General features: G+C 51.5%; 1 long non-coding RNA gene across 1 annotated transcript; it reads right to left on the bottom strand.

Moving 5' to 3' along the window:
- Window positions 1–1,125: 1,125 nt before the first annotated feature.
- On the bottom strand, window positions 1,126–23,928 carry LOC147096516 (uncharacterized). Its single transcript, XR_015074660.1, has 3 exons — window positions 23,717–23,928; window positions 4,254–4,280; window positions 1,126–1,740 (listed from the first exon to the last, which is right to left on the bottom strand). It is a non-coding gene; the product is annotated as an uncharacterized LOC147096516 (long non-coding RNA).
- Between the last annotated feature and the right edge of the window lie 839 nt (window positions 23,929–24,767).

Genomic DNA, 24,767 nt, shown 5'->3' with positions numbered 1-24,767 from the left:
TCTCCTCCTCACCCCCGATCCCCTCCTCACCCCCCCGATCTCCTCCTCACCCCCGATCCCCTCCTCACCCCCCCGATCCCCTCCTCACCCCCCCGATCCCCTCCTCACCCACCGATCCCCTCCTCACCCCCCGATCCCCTCCTCACCCCTGATTCCCTCCTCACCCCCCGATCCCCTCCTCACCCCCCGATCCCCTCATCACCACCGACCCCCTCCTCACCCCCCGATCCCCTCCTCACCCCCCGATCCCCTCCTCACCCCCCGATCCCCTCCTCACCCCCCGATCCCCTCCTCACCCCCGATCCCTTCCTCACCCCCCGATCCCCTCCTCACCCCCCCGATCCCCTCCTCACCCCCCCGATCCCCTCCTCACCCCGACCCCCTCTTCACCCCCCGATCCCTCCTCACCCCCCGATCCCCTCCTCACCCCCGACCCCCTCACCCCGATCCCCTCCTCACCCGATCCCTCCCCTCACCCCCGATCCCCTCCTCACCCCATCCCCTCCTCACCCCCCATCCCCCCCTCACCCTCCCTCACCCCCCGATCCCCTCCTCACCCCCGATCCCCTCCTCACCCCCGACCCCCTCCTCACCCCCGACCCCCTCCTCACCCCCGATTCCCTCCTCACCCCCCGATCCCCTCCTCATCCCCCGATCCCCTCCTCACCCCCCGATCCCCTCCTCACCCCCCGATCCCCTCCTCATCCCCCGATCCCCTCCTCTCCCCCGATCCCCTCCTCACCCCCCGATCCCCTCCTCATCCCCCGATCGACCTCCTCACCCCCGATCCCCTCCTCACCCCCGATCCCCTCCTCACCCCCGATCCCCATCTCACCCCCCGATCCTCTCCTCACTCCCCGATCCCCTCCTCACCCCCCGATCCCCTCCTCACTCCCCGATCCCCTCCTCACCCCCCGATCCCCCCCTCACCCCCCGATCCCCTCCTCACCCCCGATACCCTCCTCACTCCCCGATCCCCTCCTCACCCCTAGATCCCCTCCTCCCCTCGATCCCTCCTCCCCTCGATCCCTCCTCCCCCCGATCCCCTCCTCACCCCATTGCCTCTTCCCCTCACCTGCGCTCCCCCCGCCCGATCTCCCCCCACCCTCATCACCGCCCCCAGTCCTCCTGCTGCCGGCCTGTCTTTGCGCTGGGCTCATGGAGGATCCACACTTACAGACACCACTCTGGGTCATGACCTTTCACCCAGCAGTTACTGACCTTTAACCCCGCAGATTGTCAGCGGTGCGGAGTTCGGTCCCGGACTGAAGAAGGGGAAGATTCTCTCAGTGAAAGTGTGGGTGTAAGTGTAGAGATGGGACATGTTGTCTGCATTGTGAAATGACACCTGCCTGCCCTCATAGTCCAGGTATACCCCAATCCTCCGGGGCTTCACTCTTGGGGTGAGGGGGGTCCATGGGGAGGTGAAGGCAACATAGCCACTGCGGGGATCCAGGCCCACCATCCAATATCCGGTCTCCAGTCCCAGGCGAATTAATCCTTTCCTCTCGGCAGACTCTCGGGTCACTCCCACACGCCACCAAGTCCTGTCTCTCACATCCACCTCCCAGAAGTGTCTCCCTGATGTGAATCCCTCCGATCCCAGGACACAGGGCCAAGAATTGAATCTCTCCGGGGTGTCAGGGAGCTCCTGCCGTTTGTCTCCGTGCCTCACACTGGTCCGGTCCTCAGACACGATGAGTAGTGGATGGGCGGTGTCCGGATTCAGAGTCACTGTAACTGCAGGAAATTCACAATGTTAGCCCGAGCCCCTGCTCGCCCCTCACCCTCCACCCAACTCCTAGCCTCTGGCCAACTCTCCGCCAGACACTCGACCCTCCAACAGACCGTCCACCCGACACTCAACCCTCCGCCCGATCCTCTACCCACTCCACCCGCCACTCGACCCTCCGCCTGACCCTCCTCCCGACACTCAACCCTCCGCCCGATCCTCTACCCACTCCACCCGCCACTCGACCCTCCGCCCGACACTCAACCCTCCGTCCGACCCTCCACCCGCCACTCGACCTTCCGCCCGACCCTCCGCCCGACCCTGAACCCACTCCACCCGACACTCCACCCAACACGCGACACTCCGCCTGACCCTCCACCCGACACTCGACACTCCGCCTGACCCTCCACCCGACACTCGACACTCCGCCTGACCCTCCACCCGACACGCCGACCGACCCTCCGCCCGACCCTGAACCCACTCCACCCGACACTCGACCTTCCGCCCGACACTCGACCCTCCGCCCGACCCTCCGCCCGACCCTGAACCCACTCCACACGACCCTCCACCCTCCGCCCGACACTCCGCCCGACCCTGAACCCACTCCACCCGACACTCGACCCCCCGCCCGACCCTCCACCCGACACTCGACCCTCCGCCCGACCCTGAACCCACTCCACACGACCCTCCACCCTCCGCCCGACACTCGACCCTCCGCCCGACCCTCCGCCCGACCCTGAACCCACTCCACACGACCCTCCGCCCGACACTCGACCCTCCGCCCGACCCTCCGCCCGACCCTGAACCCACTCCACACGACCCTCCACCCTGCGCCCGACACTCGACCCTCCGCCCGACCCTCCGCCCGACCCTGAACCCACTCCACACGACCCTCCACCCTCCGCCCGACACTTGACCCTCCGCCCGACCCTCCGCCCGACCCTGAACCCACTCCACACGACCCTCCACCCTCCGCCCGACACTCGACCCTCCGCCCGACCCTCCGCCCGACCCTGAACCCACTCCACACGACCCTCCACCCGCCACCCGACACTCAACCCTCCGCCCGATCCTCTACCCACTCCACCCTCCGCCCGAAACTCGACCCTTTGCGCGACCCTCCGCCCGAAACTCGACCCTTTGCGCGACCCTCCACCCGACCCTCCGCCCGAAACTCGACCCTCCGCCCGACCCTCCACCCGACCCTCCACCCGACACTCGACCCTCCGCTCGACCCTGAACCCACTCCACACGACCCTCCACCCTCCGCCCGACACTCGACCCTCCGCCCGACCCTGAACCCACTCCACACGACCCTCCACCCTCCGCCCGACACTCGACCCTCCGCCCGACCCTCCGCCCGACCCTGAACCCACTCCACACGACCCTCCACCCTCCGCCCGACACTCGACCCTCCGCCCGACCCTCCGCCCGACCCTGAACCCACTCCACACGACCCTCCACCCGCCACCCGACACTCAACCCTCCGCCCGATCCTCTACCCACTCCACCCTCCGCCCGAAACTCGACCCTTTGCGCGACCCTCCGCCCGAAACTCGACCCTTTGCGCGACCCTCCACCCGAAACTCGACCCTTTGCGCGACCCTCCACCCGACACTCGACCCTCCGCCCGACCCTCCACCCGACCCTCGACCCTCCGCCCTACACTCGACCCTCCGCCCTACACTCGACCCTCCGCCCGACACTCGACCCTCCGCCTGAAACTCGACCCTTTGCGCGACCCTCCGCCCGAAACTCGACCCTTTGCGCGACCCTCCACCCGAAACTCGACCCTTTGCGCGACCCTCCACCCGACACTCGACCCTCCGCCCGACCCTCCACCCGACCCTCGACCCTCCGCCCTACACTCGACCCTCCGCCCTACACTCGACCCTCCGCCCGACACTCGACCCTCCGCCCGACACTCGACCCTCCGCCCGACACCCGACCCTCCGCCCGACCCTCCGCCCGACACTCGACCCTCCGCCCGACACCCGACCCTCCGCCTGACACTCGACCCTCTGCCCGACACCCGACCCTCCGCCCACTCCACCCGACCCTCCGCCCACTCCGCCCGACACTCCGCGTGACCCTCCGCCCACTCCACCCGACCCTCCGCCCACTCCGCCCACTCCGCCCGACACTCCGCCCACTCCACTCGACCCTCCGCCCACTCCACTCGACCCTCCGCCCACTCCACCCGACACTCCGCCCACTCCACCCGACACTCCGCCCACGCCACCCGACACCCGACCCTCCGCCCACTCCACTCGACCCTCCGCCCACTCCACTCGACCCGCCGCCCACTCCACTCGACCCTCCGCCCACTCCACCCGACACCCGACCCTCCGCCCACTCCGCCCGACACTCCGCGTGACCCTCTGCCCACTCCACTCGACCTTCTGCACACTCCACCCAATACCCGATCCTCCGCCCACTCCTGACCAGGTTTACAGCAGTTCCCAGCCACTCTGGACTGAAATTCACCAGGGTCAGAACCTCCTGACGACGTGTTACTTACCAGCGCAGCACTGCATTCCTGATTTCTCTGGAAAACACAAAACAGCACAATTCTGAAATACAAAATACACACAGGCTTTAAACCGAGGCCCCGTCTGCCCTCTCAGGTAGATCCCAGGGCACTATTGCTGTTAGTGGGATCTTGCTCTACGGAACTGGCTGCGGTGTGTATTATATTCCAACAGTCATTAAAGTTGAAAAGTACTTCATTGGATGTAAAGCTCTTTGGGGCGCCCTCAGGTGGTGAGAGACGGTATATAAATGCAAGTTCTGTCCTTTCAGTTTCACTACTTTACTGCAGGGCTCAGGATCTCAGTTACTCTCTGTCTGGAGGGATGTGTATATCACCTGTCAGTGGGTGTGTGGTGTAGAGGGACGTGTATATCACCTGTCAGTGGGTGTGTGGTGTAGAGGGACGTGTATATCCCCTGTCAGTGGGTGTGTGGTGTAGAGGGACGTGTATATCACCTGTCAGTGGGTGTGTGGTGTAGAGGGACGTGTATATCACCTGTCAGTGGGTGTGTGGTGTAGAGGGACGTGTATATCACCTGTCAGTGGGTGTGTGGTGTAGAGGGACGTGTATATCTCCTGTCAGTGGGTGTGTGGTGTAGAGGGACGTGTATATCTCCTGTCAGTGGGTGTGTGGTGTAGAGGGACGTGTATATCACCTGTCAGTGGGTGTGTGGTGTAGAGGGACGTGTATATCACCTGTCAGTGGGTGTGTTGTGTAGAGGGACGTGTATATCACCTGTCAGTGGGTGTGTGGTGTAGAGGGACGTGTATATCTCCTGTCAGTGGGTGTGTGGTGTAGAGGGACGTGTATATCTCCTGTCAGTGGGTGTGTGGTGTAGAGGGACGTGTATATCTCCTGTCAGTGGGTGTGTTGTGTAGAGGGACGTGTATATCCCCTGTCAGTGGGTGTGTGGTGTAGAGGGACGTGTATATCCCCTGTCAGTGGGTGTGTGGTGTAGAGGGACGTGTATATCACCTGTCAGTGGGTGTGTTGTGTAGAGGGACGTGTATATCTCCTGTCAGTGGGTGTGTGGTGTAGAGGGACGTGTATATCTCCTGTCAGTGGGTGTGTGGTGTAGAGGGACGTGTATATCACCTGTCAGTGGGTGTGTTGTGTAGAGGGACGTGTATATCTCCTGTCAGTGGATGTGTGTTGTGTAGAGGGACGTGTATATCACCTGTCAGTGGGTGTGTGTTGTGTAGAGGGACGTGTATATCACCTGTCAGTGGGTGTGTTGTGTAGAGGGACGTGTATATCACCTGTCAGTGGGTGTGTGGTGTAGAGGGACGTGTATATCACCTGTCAGTGGGTGTGTTGTGTAGAGGGACGTGTATATCTCCTGTCAGTGGATGTGTGTTGTGTAGAGGGACGTGTATATCTCCTGTCAGTGGGTGTGTGTTGTGTAGAGGGACGTGTATATCCCCTGTCAGTGGGTGTGTGGTGTAGAGGGACGTGTATATCACCTGTCAGTGGGTGTGTGGTGCAGAGGGACGTGTATATCACCTGTCAGTGGGTGTGTGGTGTAGAGGGACGTGTATATCTCCTGTCAGTGGGTGTGTGGTGTAGAGGGACGTGTATATCTCCTGTCAGTGGGTGTGTGGTGTAGAGGGACGTGTATATCACCTGTCAGTGGGTGTGTGGTGTAGAGGGACGTGTATATCTCCTGTCAGTGGGTGTGTTGTGTAGAGGGACGTGTATATCCCCTGTCAGTGGGTGTGTTGTGTAGAGGGACGTGTATATCACCTGTCAGTGGGTGTGTTGTGTAGAGGGACGTGTATATCCCCTGTCAGTGGGTGTGTTGTGTAGAGGGACGTGTATATCTCCTGTCAGTGGGTGTGTGTTGTGTAGAGGGACGTGTATATCACCTGTCAGTGGGTGTGTGGTGTAGAGGGACGTGTATATCACCTGTCAGTGGGTGTGTTGTGTAGAGGGACGTGTATATCTCCTGTCAGTGGGTGTGTGGTGTAGAGGGACGTGTATATCTCCTGTCAGTGGGTGTGTGGTGTAGAGGGACGTGTATATCTCCTGTCAGTGGGTGTGTGGTGTAGAGGGACGTGTATATCACCTGTCAGTGGGTGTGTGGTGTAGAGGGACGTGTATATCTCCTGTCAGTGGGTGTGTGGTGTAGAGGGACGTGTATATCACCTGTCAGTGGGTGTGTGGTGTAGAGGGACGTGTATATCTCCTGTCAGTGGGTGTGTGGTGTAGAGGGACGTGTATATCACCTGTCAGTGGGTGTGTGGTGTAGAGGGACGTGTATATCTCCTGTCAGTGGATGTGTGTTGTGTAGAGGGACGTGTATATCACCTGTCAGTGGGTGTGTGGTGCAGAGGGACGTGTATATCACCTGTCAGTGGGTGTGTGGTGTAGAGGGACGTGTATATCACCTGTCAGTGGGTGTGTTGTGTAGAGGGACGTGTATATCTCCTGTCAGTGGATGTGTGTTGTGTAGAGGGACGTGTATATCACCTGTCAGTGGGTGTGTGGTGCAGAGGGACGTGTATATCACCTGTCAGTGGGTGTGTGGTGTAGAGGGACGTGTATATCACCTGTCAGTGGGTGTGTTGTGTAGAGGGACGTGTATATCTCCTGTCAGTGGATGTGTGTTGTGTAGAGGGACGTGTATATCACCTGTCAGTGGGTGTGTTGTGTAGAGGGACGTGTATATCACCTGTCAGTGGGTGTGTGGTGTAGAGGGACGTGTATATCACCTGTCAGTGGGTGTGTTGTGTAGAGGGACTTGTATATCTCCTGTCAGTGGATGTGTGTTGTGTAGAGGGACGTGTATATCACCTGTCAGTGGGTGTGTGGTGCAGAGGGACGTGTATATCACCTGTCAGTGGGTGTGTGGTGTAGAGGGACGTGTATATCTCCTGTCAGTGGGTGTGTTGTGTAGAGGGACGTGTATATCCCTGTCAGTGGGTGTGTTGTGTAGAGGGACGTGTATATCACCTGTCAGTGGGTGTGTTGTGTAGAGGGACGTGTATATCCCCTGTCAGTGGGTGTGTTGTGTAGAGGGACGTGTATATCACCTGTCAGTGGGTGTGTGGTGTAGAGGGACGTGTATATCACCTGTCAGTGGGTGTGTTGTGTAGAGGGACGTGTATATCTCCTGTCAGTGGGTGTGTGGTGTAGAGGGACGTGTATATCTCCTGTCAGTGGGTGTGTGGTGTAGAGGGACGTGTATATCTCCTGTCAGTGGGTGTGTGGTGTAGAGGGACGTGTATATCTCCTGTCAGTGGGTGTGTGGTGTAGAGGGACGTGTATATCACCTGTCAGTGGGTGTGTGGTGTAGAGGGACGTGTATATCTCCTGTCAGTGGGTGTGTGGTGTAGAGGGACGTGTATATCACCTGTCAGTGGGTGTGTTGTGTAGAGGGACGTGTATATCTCCTGTCAGTGGGTGTGTGGTGTAGAGGGACGTGTATATCACCTGTCAGTGGATGTGTGGTGTAGAGGGACGTGTATATCACCTGTCAGTGGGTGTGTTGTGTAGAGGGACGTGTATATCTCCTGTCAGTGGGTGTGTGGTGTAGAGGGACGTGTATATCTCCTGTCAGTGGGTGTGTGGTGTAGAGGGACGTGTATATCTCCTGTCAGTGGGTGTGTGGTGTAGAGGGACGTGTATATCTCCTGTCAGTGGGTGTGTGGTGTACAGGGACGTGTATATCACCTGTCAGTGGATGTGTGTGGTGTAGAGGGACGTGTATATCTCCTGTCAGTGGGTGTGTGGTGTAGAGGGACGTGTATATCACCTGTCAGTGGATGTGTGTGGTGTAGAGGGACGTGTATATCTCCTGTCAGTGGGTGTGTGGTGTAGAGGGACGTGTATATCACCTGTCAGTGGGTGTGTGGTGTAGAGGGACGTGTATATCACCTGTCAGTGGGTGTGTGGTGTAGAGGGACGTGTATATCACCTGTCAGTGGGTGTGTGGTGTAGAGGGACGTGTATATCCCCTGTCAGTGGATGTGTGGTGTAGAGGGACGTGTATATCTCCTGTCAGTGGGTGTGTGGTGTAGAGGGACGTGTATATCTCCTGTCAGTGGGTGTGTTGTGTAGAGGGACGTGTATATCTCCTGTCAGTGGGTGTGTGTTGTGTAGAGGGACGTGTATATCTCCTGTCAGTGGGTGTGTTGTGTAGAGGGACGTGTATATCACCTGTCAGTGGGTGTGTTGTGTAGAGGGACGTGTATATCACCTGTCAGTGGGTGCGTGGTGTAGAGGGATGTGTATATCTCCTGTCAGTGGGTGTGTGGTGTAGAGGGACGTGTATATCTCCTGTCAGTGGGTGTGTGGTGTAGAGGGACGTGTATATCTCCTGTCAGTGGGTGTGTGGTGTAGAGGGACGTGTATATCTCCTGTCAGTGGGTGTGTGGTGTAGAGGGACGTGTATATCACCTGTCAGTGGATGTGTGGTGTAGAGGGACGTGTATATCTCCTGTCAGTGGGTGTGTGGTGTAGAGGGACGTGTATATCTCCTGTCAGTGGGTGTGTGGTGTAGAGGGACGTGTATATCACCTGTCAGTGGGTGTGTGGTGTAGAGGGACGTGTGTATCTCCTGTCAGTGGGTGTGTGGTGTAGAGGGACGTGTATATCTCCTGTCAGTGGGTGTGTGTTGTAGAGGGACGTGTATATCCCCTGTCAGTGGGTGTGTGGTGTAGAGGGACGTGTATATCACCTGTCAGTGGGTGCGTGGTGTAGAGGGACGTGTATATCTCCTGTCAGTGGGTGTGTGGTGTAGAGGGACGTGTGTATCTCCTGTCAGTGGGTGTGTGGTGTAGAGGGACGTGTGTATCTCCTGTCAGTGGGTGTGTGGTGTAGAGGGACGTGTATATCACCTGTCAGTGGGTGTGTGGTGTAGAGGGACGTGTGTATCTCCTGTCAGTGGGTGTGTGGTGTAGAGGGACGTGTATATCTCCTGTCAGTGGGTGTGTGTTGTAGAGGGACGTGTATATCCCCTGTCAGTGGGTGTGTGGTGTAGAGGGACGTGTATATCCCCTGTCAGTGGGTGTGTGGTGTAGAGGGACGTGTATATCTCCTGTCAGTGGGTGTGTTGTGTAGAGGGACGTGTATATCTCCTGTCAGTGGGTGTGTGGTGTAGAGGGACGTGTATATCTCCTGTCAGTGGATGTGTTGTGTAGAGGGACGTGTATATCTCCTGTCAGTGGGTGTGTGGTGTAGAGGGACGTGTGTATCTCCTGTCAGTGGGTGTGTTGTGTAGAGGGACGTGTATATCTCCTGTCAGTGGGTGTGTGGTGTAGAGGGACGTGTGTATCTCCTGTCAGTGGGTGTGTGGTGTAGAGGGACGTGTATATCTCCTGTCAGTGGGTGTGTGTTGTAGAGGGACGTGTATATCCCCTGTCAGTGGGTGTGTGGTGTAGAGGGACGTGTATATCCCCTGTCAGTGGGTGTGTGGTGTAGAGGGACGTGTATATCCCCTGTCAGTGGGTGTGTGGTGTAGAGGGACGTGTATATCCCCTGTCAGTGGGTGTGTGGTGTAGAGGGACGTGTATATCACCTGTCAGTGGGTGTGTGGTGTAGAGGGACGTGTATATCACCTGTCAGTGGGTGTGTGGTGTAGAGGGACGTGTGTATCTCCTGTCAGTGGGTGTGTGGTGTAGAGGGACGTGTATATCACCTGTCAGTGGGTGTGTGGTGTAGAGGGACGTGTATATCACCTGTCAGTGGGTGTGTGGTGTAGAGGGACGTGTATATCCCCTGTCAGTGGGTGTGTGGTGTAGAGGGACGTGTATATCCCCTGTCAGTGGGTGTGTGGTGTAGAGGGACGTGTATATCACCTGTCAGTGGGTGTGTGGTGTAGAGGGACGTGTATATCACCTGTCAGTGGGTGTGTGGTGTAGAGGGACGTGTGTATCTCCTGTCAGTGGGTGTGTGGTGTAGAGGGACGTGTATATCCCCTGTCAGTGGGTGTGTTGTGTAGAGGGATGTGTATATCCCCTGTCAGTGGGTGTGTTGTGTAGAGGGACGTGTATATCCCCTGTCAGTGGGTGCGTGGTGTAGAGGGACGTGTATATCTCCTGTCAGTGGGTGTGTGGTGTAGAGGGACGTGTATATCTCCTGTCAGTGGGTGTGTGGTGTAGAGGGACGTGTATATCTCCTGTCAGTGGGTGTGTGGTGTAGAGGGACGTGTATATCTCCTGTCAGTGGGTGTGTGGTGTAGAGGGACGTGTATATCCCCTGTCAGTGGGTGTGTGGTGTAGAGGGACGTGTATATCTCCTGTCAGTGGGTGTGTTGTGTAGAGGGACGTGTATATCCCCTGTCAGTGGGTGTGTTGTGTAGAGGGACGTGTATATCACCTGTCAGTGGGTGTGTGGTGTAGAGGGACGTGTATATCTCCTGTCAGTGGGTGTGTGGTGTAGAGGGACGTGTATATCACCTGTCAGTGGATGTGTGTTGTGTAGAGGGGCGTGTATATCACCTGTCAGTGGATGTGTGGTGTAGAGGGACGTGTATATCATCTGTCAGTGGGTGTGTGGTGTAGAGGGACGTGTATATCCCCTGTCAGTGGGTGTGTGGTGTAGAGGGACGTGTATATCCCCTGTCAGTGGGTGTGTGGTGTAGAGGGACGTGTATATCACCTGTCAGTGGATGTGTGTTGTAGAGGGACGTGTATATCCCCTGTCAGTGGATGTGTGGTGTAGAGGGACGTGTATATCACCTGTCAGTGGGTGCGTGGTGTAGAGGGACGTGTATATCTCCTGTCAGTGGGTGTGTGGTGTAGAGGGACGTGTATATCTCCTGTCAGTGGGTGTGTGGTGTAGAGGGACGTGTATATCTCCTGTCAGTGGGTGTGTTGTGTAGAGGGACGTGTATATCCCCTGTCAGTGGGTGTGTTGTGTAGAGGGACGTGTATATCTCCTGTCAGTGGGTGTGTGGTGTAGAGGGACGTGTATATCTCCTGTCAGTGGGTGTGTGGTGTAGAGGGACGTGTATATCACCTGTCAGTGGGTGTGTGGTGTAGAGGGACGTGTATATCCCCTGTCAGTGGGTGTGTGGTGTAGAGGGACGTGTATATCTCCTGTCAGTGGGTGTGTGGTGTAGAGGGACGTGTATATCTCCTGTCAGTGGGTGTGTGGTGTAGAGGGACGTGTATATCCCCTGTCAGTGGGTGTGTTGTGTAGAGGGACGTGTATATCCCCTGTCAGTGGGTGTGTTGTGTAGAGGGACGTGTATATCTCCTGTCAGTGGGTGTGTGGTGTAGAGGGACGTGTATATCCCCTGTCAGTGGGTGTGTTGTGTAGAGGGACGTGTATATCCCCTGTCAGTGGGTGTGTTGTGTAGAGGGACGTGTATATCCCCTGTCAGTGGGTGTGTTGTGTAGAGGGACGTGTATATCCCCTGTCAGTGGGTGTGTGGTGTAGAGGGACGTGTATATCACCTGTCAGTGGGTGTGTGGTGTAGAGGGACGTGTATATCTCCTGTCAGTGGGTGTGTGGTGTAGAGGGACGTGTATATCTCCTGTCAGTGGGTGTGTGGTGTAGAGGGACGTGTATATCCCCTGTCAGTGGGTGTGTTGTGTAGAGGGACGTGTATATCCCCTGTCAGTGGGTGTGTTGTGTAGAGGGACGTGTATATCTCCTGTCAGTGGGTGTGTTGTGTAGAGGGACGTGTATATGCCAAGAGCTGACCATAAAGAAGAATACCCTCAGTCAACTAGTCCTGGGACTTAATAAAATAACTAATAACAACACTAACAATAACCAGCCCCAGGACAGTGACAGGGTAACACAAAGAATTCGACCCAACACAATCGTCGCTAAGCAAAAGGAAAAATATCTGTCATATTGGGCAGAAACAACAAAAACCCAAAGCAAACTCAATTGCTACTTGGCCCTAAACAGACAATACAACATAGCTGATTACCTGACCATGGTAAAGGATAACAAACTGAGAAGAACCTTGACAAGGTACAGACTTAGCGAACATAGCCTAGCGATCGAAAAAGGCAGACACAGGCAGACCAGGCTGCCAAGAGAAGACAGGATATGCTCTCACTGCAGTCAGGGAGTAGTTGAGACAGAGATGCACTTCCTCACAGCCTGTGGAAAATATCAGGGCATCAGAGAGAATTTCTATCAAAAATTCTCACAAATATGCCCTGAATTCAGAAATCTGACTGACAACCAAAAACTCCCATTCCTACTGGGGTAGGAGAGAAGCTGTGTAACACTGGCGGCACACTATGTTACAGCTTGCCATGAACAGAGGGACAACCAGTAAACTAAGACAAGAGTATATATAAACAAGGCGAAAATATATTTATAAACTCAGGGATATACCTGTTTATACACTGTATGAATGGAACCGCGTTTATGTGTTCAACCATAAATGTATTTTGATGCTTTGGCAACATAAGATGTACCTTATCATGCCAATAAAGCGATTTGTATTGTATTGTATTGTATATCCCCTGTCAGTGGGTGTGTTGTGTAGAGGGACGTGTATATCTCTTGTCAGTGGGTGTGTGGTGTAGAGGGACGTGTATATCTCCTGTCAGTGGGTGTGTGGTGTAGAGGGACGTGTATATCCCCTGTCAGTGGATGTGTGTTGTGTAGAGGGGCGTGTATATCTCCTGTCAGTGGGTGTGTGGTGTAGAGGGACGTGTATATCACCTGTCAGTGGGTGTGTGGTGTAGAGGGACGTGTATATCCCCTGTCAGTGGATGTGTGGTGTAGAGGGACGTGTATATCTCCTGTCAGTGGGTGTGTGGTGTAGAGGGACGTGTATATCACCTGTCAGTGGGTGTGTTGTGTAGAGGGACGTGTATATCTCCTGTCAGTGGGTGTGTGGTGTAGAGGGACATGTATATCTCCTGTCAGTGGGTGTGTGGTGTAGAGGGACGTGTATATCTCCTGTCAGTGGGTGTGTGGTGTAGAGGGACGTGTATATCACCTGTCAGTGGGTGTGTTGTGTAGAGGGACGTGTATATCTCCTGTCAGTGGGTGTGTGGTGTAGAGGGACGTGTATATCCCCTGTCAGTGGGTGTGTTGTGTAGAGGGACGTGTATATCACCTGTCAGTGGGTGTGTGGTGTAGAGGGACGTGTATATCACCTGTCAGTGGGTGTGTGGTGTAGAGGGACGTGTATATCCCCTGTCAGTGGATGTGTGTTGTGTAGAGGGACGTGTATATCTCCTGTCAGTGGGTGTGTGTTGTAGAGGGACGTGTATATCACCTGTCAGTGGATGTGTGTTGTGTAGAGGGACGTGTATATCTCCTGTCAGTGGGTGTGTGGTGTAGAGGGACGTGTATATCTCCTGTCAGTGGGTGTGTGTGGTGTAGAGGGACGTGTATATCACCTGTCAGTGGGTGTGTGGTGTAGAGGGACGTGTATATCACCTGTCAGTGGGTGTGTGGTGTAGAGGGACGTGTATATCTCCTGTCAGTGGATGTGTGGTGTAGAGGGACGTGTATATCTCCTGTCAGTGGGTGTGTGGTGTAGAGGGACGTGTATATCTCCTGTCAGTGGGTGTGTGGTGTAGAGGGACGTGTATATCTCCTGTCAGTGGGTGTGTGGTGTAGAGGGACGTGTATATCTCCTGTCAGTGGATGTGTGTTGTGTAGAGGGGCGTGTATATCCCCTGTCAGTGGGTGTGTGGTGTAGAGGGACGTGTATATCTCCTGTCAGTGGATGTGTGTTGTGTAGAGGGACGTGTATATCTCCTGTCAGTGGGTGTGTGGTGTAGAGGGACGTGTATATCTCCTGTCAGTGGGTGTGTGGTGTAGAGGGACGTGTATATCACCTGTCAGTGGATGTGTGTTGTGTAGAGGGACGTGTATATCTCCTGTCAGTGGGTGTGTGTTGTGTAGAGGGGCGTGTATATCCCCTGTCAGTGGGTGTGTGTGGTGTAGAGGGACGTGTATATCTCCTGTCAGTGGGTGTGTGGTGTAGAGGGACGTGTATATCACCTGTCAGTGGGTGTGTGGTGTAGAGGGACGTGTATATCTCCTGTCAGTGGGAGTGAATACACATGCTGAAGATGGGCTGCTGAGATTTTAGTGTTTTTAGTGTCTAAAGTGGGGGGAAAAAAAAGTTTCATTTCATTTCAATTTTTAAAAAGGTTTTAAAATTAAATTTAGTTCTAGTTAAGTTAGTTTAGTTTAGGTTAGTTTAAGTTTAGATTAGTCTAGACAAAGTAGAGAAGGAAAAGACTACCAAAGAAAAAAAAACCCAGAGGAAAATAGAGGAAAAAAAAAAGCCAAAGCAAAAAAAAAAGAAACAAGAGAAGAACTACACAAACCAGTGAACGGCAGCCACACGGGGCTTCAGCAGCGGTGGTTGAGTCGGCGGCATCGGGACCGAGTTCGAGGAGGTGAGGTGACTCGGGCCGCAGCCCAGCGGTCCAGCAACCGGCACAGCCGAGGGGACTCGGGCCGCATCCCAGAAATCGGCACAGCCGAGGAGATCCGGAACGCAGCCCGGCAATCGGCACAGCGGAGAGGACTTGGGCCGCATCGCAGAAATCGGCACAGCCGAGGAGATTCGGAACGCAGCCCGGAAATCCAGCAATCAGCACAGCCGAGGGGACTCGGGCCACAGCCCAACAATCCAGCACGGGAAAGGCCCGAGGAGCCAGGCCAGCAGGCACAGAGACCTCTGAGGAGAAGGAGAGCAACCAGAAGGCTCGCAACCAAGACCGTGAGTACAGGGCCCAGGGAGGGAGGCCCAGGGAAAGGCCCGAGGAGCCAGGCCGAAACAGAGGCCCAGAGACCTCTGAGGGGGAGGGGAACAGCCCGAAGGCACCGGGAAACAGTGGCTCACAGACTCAGACCTGAGAAGGGTGAACCCAGGAGCCGAGGCCCAGGGACCACGGGGTCGGAGAGGGGGACCGGGAAAGTTCGCGAACAGGGAGAGGGTAACACCAAACCCGGGGCCCCAGAAAAGCTTATTCTAAGATCAACAATACTTTACCAAAAATGAGCGAATCAGAAGATCCACAACAGCCACGCTTCCAGATTCCCCCCAACACCACAAAAAAAGCTATAAAAACGATCAAGCATGCTCAGATGAGAGAAAAACCAGAAACTCTCTTTACTGACTGTTACAACAATGGGACAAAAAGTAACCTCATATTCTACTCAGATCAGCCAGCGGCTTGGATCAGAGCAATAAAATCACACTATACCAGTGTTAAGCTAAAAAATACTGCAAATGGGTCCATAATGAAAATTAACACACCAGGAGACAGTTCAATCACGACTGTCAACGCGTACAATACCGGAACAATATTAGTGCAAGGCAACCTCGACAAATTTGCAACGGCCTTCAGGACACTGAAAAGATCAACTACGAGGGGAATGAACAGCCCCAGAGTGGCCCGCACTCCCCCCAACATTGACAACTTACCAGGAGAAAATCTGCATGGTCAAGGGATGAACGAGCCACACAGTTCAAACCAGACACTAACCCCGGGGAACCACAGCCACACGATACAACTGACAAACCCCAGCATAACTACCACGGAGGAAGCCACACATAGTTCCCCTACCATTCCCAGCCCACCAAGAGAAGAGCAGCATAGCCAGGAAGTGAGTGAGCCTTCCAGGGCCGACCAGCTTAGCCAGGAAGTGAGTGAGCCTTCCAGGGCCGACCAGACACATACCCCGGGATCACACAGCCAGATACAACCAAAAGATAAATTTTATCAATTAGAGATAGAGATGGTTAAACTTAGAGAGGAGGTCCTCAAATTGAATGACAAACAAAAGCAGGAGAGGGAGAGACACAAGAGAGAGCTGAATAGACTTGATAACCAGATGAATCTACTTAAGAATCAGGTGAAAGAGCTGCAGGAAAAAGAAGAGAGCCATAGAGGAGAGAAAACACCATTAGACCAGCAACCAGAGACTAGAGATAAGACAAGACAGAGCCGGACGGAACGGCTGCACTCCCACACGGAACAAAAGCAACAGACACACAATACAAGGGGTGCCACACAGACCGACCAGCATGCTGACTCGCAATCTTCCCCCACCACCATGGAACCACAAGCGAGCCGCTCACAAGAGGTACGCACACACCAGACACCCCAGCCCAGCACACACACTATGAGTCCAGGCGAAAGCCACCAGACAGTAAACACAAACAAGGCTGACGTCGTAATACTCATAGACTCAAATGGGAAATTTCTATGGGAGAAAAAGCTCTTCCCTAGAAGTAAAGTAGAAAAGATTTGGTGCCCAACAACAGACAGAGCCATGGGATGGCTGACCAAAGCCAGATTAGGCTCCCCCCAACACATAATAATACACACGGGCACAAATGACCTAAAGGCCAAACAGAAAGAGGTAGCAACATCGCTCAGAGCAATGATTAGGAAGGCAAGCAGTACATTTCCAAACACTAGAATCACTGTTTCCACAATATTGCCGAGAACAGACTTCAACAACAACACAATTCATGAGATAAATGCCAGCATAGCAACAGAATGCGAATCAAACCACAACGTACACCTGGCCCAACACCCCACCCTCGATGAAGAATGTCTTTACGACCACGTCCACATCCAAAGGCAAAAAATATCGATCTTTGCTAAAGCCCTGAAGGACGTCGCTTTTAACCGGGTCCATACCCAGACTCCAAGAGGACCCCCCCCCGACCACCAGAGATCAGCGGGGTACATATCAGGAACACTACAAAGACCACCACCACACCAACCGAGACCGGAGAGGATCCCCATGCAAAACAACATTATCAGACCTGCACCACTCCTGTCCCACAGGGGAATAGGACCGCTACCAGCCAGACAGAGGGAGAGATGCACAGGACGTACGCAATACCTCAGACAGAAACAATCCATTAAGAGACAATAAGCAGATGTGCAGCAGCATCTACTTCCACCTTATGGATCAAGGACTAATTAATAGAAAGAACTGTAACCAAATTGTATTAACTTTTGTAGACAACTGGGGTGATCTTTTTTTTCCCCACACTTAGACACGACAAACACGTACCACTCTTTAACCTATCATAGAAAAAGATAAAACTTAACATGAAATCCTTATATATTTCGACCTGGAATATCCAAGGTCTACGCTCTTCACTGCGAGAAGTGAAGAGTAGGACCCCAGAGTTCATAGAGGAAACTAAAGATCTAGATATTATCATTTTACAGGAAACTTGGTATGAAGGAAAAGGACACACCGGCTGTCCCCAAGGGTACACTGAGCTAGTGGTCCCCTCCAATAAATTACCAAGTGTAACCCAAGGCAGAGACTCCGGAGGCATACTGATCTGGTTTAAAACAGAACTTAAGAATTACATCAAATTTATAAAAAAGGGCGAAAACCATATGTGGCTCAAACTTGAGAGGGAGATTATCTCAAACACCCAAGATGTTTACATTTGCGCACTTTATATCCCTCCAATCGATTCCCCGTACTTTAAAGAGGACACCTTCTCCAACATGGAGGGGGAAATTATCCAATACCAGGCCCAGGGGAACGTGTTGATCTGTGGGGACCTCAATTCAAGAACGGGCGAAGAACCAGACTTCACCAATAATCAGGGAAACAATTACGTATTCGGGAATAACCACTTTGACATCCCTTCCCTTCCATACAGGCATAACTGCGACAAGCAGTCAAATACCAACGGTAAACAGCTACTACAGCTCTGTCGAAACCTGGGTCTGTACATTGTCAATGGTAGGTTCATAGGAGACCTCCTAGGAAGATCGACCTACTGCTCACCTCTTGGCTGCAGCACAGTAGACTATATGATTACAGACTTGGACCCATCCTCTTTCAGAGCATTCACAGTCAAACCACAAACAACACTGTCAGATCACAGTCAAATTACTATGTTTCTCAAAAAGACAGAAACAAACAACATAGAAACACAACCCAGTAAACTGTACAACACCAAAAAATCGTACAGATGGGCCAAAAACGACACGGAAAAATACCAGAAAACAATTAGCAATGCATCAACTCAAGCTCTCTTAGACACCTTTCTGGATAACATATACACTCACAATAAAGAAGGCGTAAACCGGGCAGTTAGTAAACTAAACAATATTTTTGATAATTTGGCAACAAATGCAAACTTGAAAGCTCGCAAGAACAAACCCAAAACAAAAAACTATGAAAAATGGTTTGACCATGATTGCCATAACATGAGGAAAAAACTTAGAAAACTATCAAACCAAAAACACAGACATCCAGAAAACGAGGAATTACGCCTTACTTATTGTCAGACGCTAACACAATACAGAAACACACTCAGGACCAAAAAAGAGCAATTTATTAAGAATACACTCAGCTCCATGGAGGAATCCATTGAGTCAAATTGTTTCTGGGACAACTTGAAAACACTACACAAAAAACAACACGACGATTTGTCCATTCAAAATGGGGACACATGGGTAAACCACTTTGAAAAATTATACCAGAAAAACACACTAGGACCAGAGCAACACCAAATACGCAAAAAACTTGAAAAGCTTGAAATGGCCATAAAAGATAACCAAAACCCGCTAGACGCCATAATAACAGAAAAAGAACTTCTTGAAAAACTCAAGGACCTGCGACCAGGAAAAGCTTGCGGGACAGACGGCATACTAAACGAGATGATTAAACACGCAGACGACAAACTGAAACTGGCTATCCTAAAACTCTTCAACTTGGTTCTGAGTGTCGGTTATTTCCCTGACATCTGGAACAAAGGACTCATAACACCCATATACAAAAGTGGGGACAAAATCGACCCAAACAACTATCGAGGCATCTGTGTAAACAGTAACCTGGGGAAGGTATTCTGTAGCATCATAAACAAAAGACTTATAAACTTCCTTGAAGAGCACAATGTCTTGAGTAAAAGCCAAATTGGATTCCTGCCAAACTATAGAACATCCGATCATATCTTCACCCTACAGACCCTAATTGACAAACACGTTCACCATAACAAAAGCAAAATCTACGCATGCTTTGTAGATTTCCAGAAGGCTTTCGACTCCATCTGGCATGACGGTTTATTCCTGAAACTTATCGAAAGCGGGGTAGGAGGGAAAACATATGATGTAATTAAATCAATGTATACAAACAATAAATGTGCAGTTAAAATTGGAGACAAACAAACAAAATACTTCCCACAGGGGCGGGGGGTGACGCAGGGCTCGCCAATCTCACCGACACTCTTTAATATTTACATTAATGGATTGGCAAAACTACTTGAACAATCTACAGCACCCGGCCTCACCCTATATGAATCCAAGGTTAAATTCCTCCTCTATGCCGACGACCTGGTTCTGCTGTCACCAACTAAGGAGGGTCTACAGCAGAACCTGGACCTGCTGGAGTCGTACTGCCAGACTTGGGCCCTGACAATAAATCCCCAAAAAACCAAAGTCCTTGTGTTCCAGCAAAGATCCAAACAACATGGACCCACAATAAATTTCACAGTAGGAACAACCAAAATTGAACAAACCACTCACTACACATACTTGGGCTTAAAAATCAGTTCTACGGGAAACTTCAAACTGGCTGTGAATGAACTGAAAGAGAAAGCAAGAAGGGCTTTCTATGCCATCAAAAAATCAATCCAAATAGAAATCCCAATTAGCATTTGGCTCAAAATTTTCAAATCAGTAATTGAACCAATTGCACTCTATGGCAGTGAGGTCTGGGGACCACTAACACAACAAGATTTTGCAAAATGGGACAAACACCCAATTGAGATCCTACATGCGGAATTCTGTAAAAGTATCCTCCGGACTCAAAGGAAAACAGTAAACAACGCATGCAGGGCGGAACTAGGCCAATACCCATTAATAATCACTATCCAAAAAAGAGCCACCAAATTTTGGAATCACCTACAAATGAGCAACCCCCAATGCTATCACTACGACGCCCTGAAATGCCAAGAGCTGACCATAAAGAAGAATACCCTCAGTCAACTAGTCCTGGGACTCAATAAAGTAACTAATAACAATACTAACAATAACCAGCCCCAGGACAGTGACAGGGTAACACAAAGAATTCGACCCAACACAATCGTCGCTGAGCAAAAGGAAAAATATCTGTCATATTGGGCAGAAACAACAAAAACCCAAAGCAAACTCAATTGCTACTTGGCCCTAAACAGACAATACAACATAGCTGATTACCTGACCATGGTAAAGGATAACAAACTGAGAAGAACCTTGACAAGGTACAGACTTAGCGAACATAGCCTAGCGATCGAAAAAGGCAGACACAGGCAGACCAGGCTGCCAAGAGAAGACAGGATATGCTCTCACTGCAGTCAGGGAGTAGTTGAGACAGAGATGCACTTCCTCACAGCCTGTGGAAAATATCAGGGCATCAGAGAGAATTTCTATCAAAAATTCTCACAAATATGCCCTGAATTCAGAAATCTGACTGACAACCAAAAACTCCCATTCCTACTGGGGGAGGAGAGAAGCTGTGTAACACTGGCGGCACACTATGTTACAGCTTGCCATGAACAGAGAGACAACCAGTAAACTAAGACAAGAGTATATATAAACAAGGCGAAAATATATTTATAAACTCAAGGATATACCTGTTTATACACTGTATGAATGGAACCGCGTTTATGTGTTCAACCATGAATGTATTTTGATGCTTTGGCAACATAAGATGTACCTTATCATGCCAATAAAGCGATTTGTATTGTATTGTATTGTGTGGTGTAGAGGGGCGTGTATATCCCCTGTCAGTGGGTGTGTGGTGTAGAGGGACGTGTATATCACCTGTCAGTGGATGTGTTGTGTAGAGGGACGTGTATATCTCCTGTCAGTGGGTGTGTTGTGTAGAGGGACGTGTATATCTCCTGTCAGTGGATGTGTTGTGTAGAGGGACGTGTATATCACCTGTCAGTGGGTGTGTGTGGTGTAGAGGGACGTGTATATCTCCTGTCAGTGGATGTGTGGTGTAGAGGGACGTGTATATCACCTGTCAGTGGGTGTGTGGTGTAGAGGGACGTGTATATCTCCTGTCAGTGGATGTGTGGTGTAGAGGGACGTGTATATCACCTGTCAGTGGATGTGTGTGGTGTAGAGGGACGTGTATATCTCCTGTCAGTGGGTGTGTGGTGTAGAGGGACGTGTATATCACCTGTCAGTGGGTGTGTGGTGTAGAGGGACGTGTATATCCCCTGTCAGTGGATGTGTGTTGTGTAGAGGGGCGTGTATATCTCCTGTCAGTGGGTGTGTGGTGTAGAGGGACGTGTATATCACCTGTCAGTGGGTGTGTGTTGTAGAGGGACGTGTATATCTCCTGTCAGTGGGTGTGTGTTGTGTAGAGGGACGTGTATATCCCCTGTCAGTGGATGTGTGTTGTGTAGAGGGGCGTGTATATCACCTGTCAGTGGGTGTGTGGTGTAGAGGGACGTGTATATCACCTGTCAGTGGATGTGTGTTGTGTAGAGGGGCGTGTATATCTCCTGTCAGTGGGTGTGTGGTGTAGAGGGACGTGTATATCTCCTGTCAGTGGGTGTGTGGTGTAGAGGGACGTGTATATCTCCTGTCAGTGGGTGTGTGGTGTAGAGGGACGTGTATATCACCTGTCAGTGGGTGTGTGGTGTAGAGGGACGTGTATATCACCTGTCAGTGGGTGTGTTGTGTAGAGGGACGTGTATATCACCTGTCAGTGGGTGTGTGGTGTAGAGGGACGTGTATATCACCTGTCAGTGGGTGTGTTGTGTAGAGGGGCGTGTATATCCCCTGTCAGTGGGTGTGTTGTGTAGAGGGACGTGTATATCTCCTGTCAGTGGGTGTGTGGTGTAGAGGGACGTGTATATCTCCTGTCAGTGGGTGTGTTGTGTAGAGGGACGTGTATATCCCCTGTCAGTGGGTGTGTGGTGTAGAGGGACGTGTATATCCCCTGTCAGTGGGTGTGTTGTGTAGAGGGACGTGTATATCACCTGTCAGTGGGTGTGTTGTGTAGAGGGACGTGTATATCTCCTGTCAGTGGGTGTGTTGTGTAGAGGGACCCGTCTATCTGTTGCCTTTAACTAATCCGTGCTGACTTTGATTTCTGAGCCCGTACTTTTCCAAATGCCAATTAATTTTGCCCCAGATAATTGTCTCTAAAAGTTTCAACACCACCGCCTTAGTCTGACTGGCCAGTAGTTGCTGAGTTTATCCCTCTCCCCTTTTTAAACAGGAGTGTGACATTTGCAATCCCCCAGTCTTCTGGCACCACCTTCATATCAAAGGAGGATTGAAAGATTGTGGGCAGAGCCTCCGCAATTTCCACCCTTCCTTCCCTCAGTAACCTGAGAGGCATCCCATCCGGACCGGGTGACCTTTCTACTTTCAGCGCTGCCAAACTTTTAGGTACATCTTGTTTTGTTTTAATACATCTTCTTTATCTAATTTTATCCAATCCAATATCGATACTGTCTCCTCCTTTACTGCGACACTGGCAGCATCCTCCTCTCTAGTGAAGACAGATGTAAACTACACATTTAGTACCTCAGCCTTGCCCTCTGCCTTCACAAGATCTCCTTTATGGTCCCTAATCGCCCCCACCCTTCCTTTGACTATCCATTTGCTATTTATGTGCTTATGAAAGACTTTTGAGTTCCCTTTTATGTTAGCTGCTAACCTATTCTCATACTCTCCCTTTGCCCCTCTTATTCCCTTTTATATCGCTCCTCTGTACTTTCTATAGTCAGCTCAGTTCTCTACTGTATTATGAACCTTGCATTTGTCATGCGCCTCCTTTTTCTGTTCCATTTTAACCTCCATATCTTTAGTCATCCAGGGCGCGCTAGCTTTGGATCCCCATCCTTGCCCGCTCGTGGAATGTGTCTACTCTGTCAATTTTTGATTCCAATCCACCTGGGCCAGGTCCCTTTTTAACTCACTGAAGTTAGCCCTCCTCCAGTTAAGTAATTTTATGCTTCATTGTTCCATGTCCTTTTCCATTACTATTCTAAACTTGATGATATTATGATCACTATTCCCCAAATGCACCCCATTGAAACATGCTCCACTTGCCCCACTTCATTCCCCAGAACCAGATCCAGCACGGCTTCCTTCCTTGATGGGCTGGAAACACACTGACCAAGAAAGTTCTCTTGTACACATTTCAGGAATTCCTCCCCCTCTTTTTCCTTTACGCTGTTACTATCCCAGTCTATATTCGGATAGTTGAAGTCCCCCATTATCACTACTCTGTAGTTCTTGCACCTCTCTGTAATTTGCCTGTAAATGTTCTCCTCTGTATCCTTTCCATTATTTGGTGTCCTACAGAACCCACCCAGCAGTGTAATAGCTCCTCTATTGCCCCTTGAATGGGCTGGTCGGAGGACATTGTCTAGATTCGGCTCCCTTCACTTCCGACCAGGTTTACAGCAGTTCCCAGCCACTCTGGACTGAACTTCACCAGGGTCAGAACCTCGTGTCACCATCTTATTTACCAGCACAACTACACATTGAATCTTCTGTGATGGATTTACTTACTTAATTCATGGTCATCGTTTTTCAAATTGAGATAAGCTGCAATGCAAAGAGAAGGTAAGTCTCAGTTAATGCTGCAACACAACACATTGGCCCAGAAATTCGGGTCGGGGGCTTCCCGCGGGTGCAAGCCTCCGACCTGCACCTACCTAGCGCGCCGGCCGTTGTGCTGTGGGCCCGCGTGGGATTTCGACCATGGGCCTCCTCCAACTGCCGGCGTGCAGTGCTTGCGTATCCAGGGGCGCAGTTAGTTCGAAGCGTCCCCTGGGATCACGTGGGCCACGGAGAGCCAATGGTAGCAGGGAATCTGTATTCATAGATTTGACAGGAAGAGCTGTCAAATCTATGAATACAATTCAGCCCCAAAACATAACTAAAACTTCAAATAAATAAAAAAAATCACATTTTTAAAATAACTATAAATTACATAAAATAACTAATTTAAACAATAATTTAAATTTTGAAAAAATTAATTACAGTTTCTAACCAGGGCTAAAAATAAACTTAGCTTTCTTTAAAGTATTTAAAAATAATAAACCTGTGGAAAAAATGTTTTAATTTACTTAATTCAACCACTTACCTTGTTAAAAACAGGCTCTTGCACCGCTTTTTAAAAGCGTAGCTCCTGGAGACTTACCCTCCGGAACGCATAAGCGGCATACCGCTCCGACCCCCACGCGTTCGAATCCTGAAACCTCACTCTTCGACCTTGAAACCACGAATAAAACTCCATTCTTACTAGTAGAACATAATAAACCGCAAGCATCTATTTCAACTTCTTCTACAGACACAGGATTCCTGTCTTCCTAGTCTGTACTTCACAAGTCCATCTACTAAAAAACATCATCATCTCAACACCCCCCCAAAACCTTTCCCTTTCCTAACCTAACTTCCATCTCCTATCATCTATCTTCCAAATAATTTACTTATCTAGAACTTTACACCTATCTTTCGCATCTAATAACCAATCCTCCATATCCGCCATCGCTAGTGCTCATCTCGAACCCACTATTACACCTTAGGGCCCTACTCGATTACCTACTCTCGTACTCCA

Source organism: Somniosus microcephalus, unplaced genomic scaffold, assembly GCF_052327205.1.
Source record: "Somniosus microcephalus isolate GS21.2 unplaced genomic scaffold, FLI_Smic_1.0 unresolved_chr1, whole genome shotgun sequence".
Lineage (NCBI taxonomy): Eukaryota > Metazoa > Chordata > Chondrichthyes > Squaliformes > Somniosidae > Somniosus > Somniosus microcephalus.
This window is presented reverse-complemented; position numbering and strand designations above follow the sequence as displayed.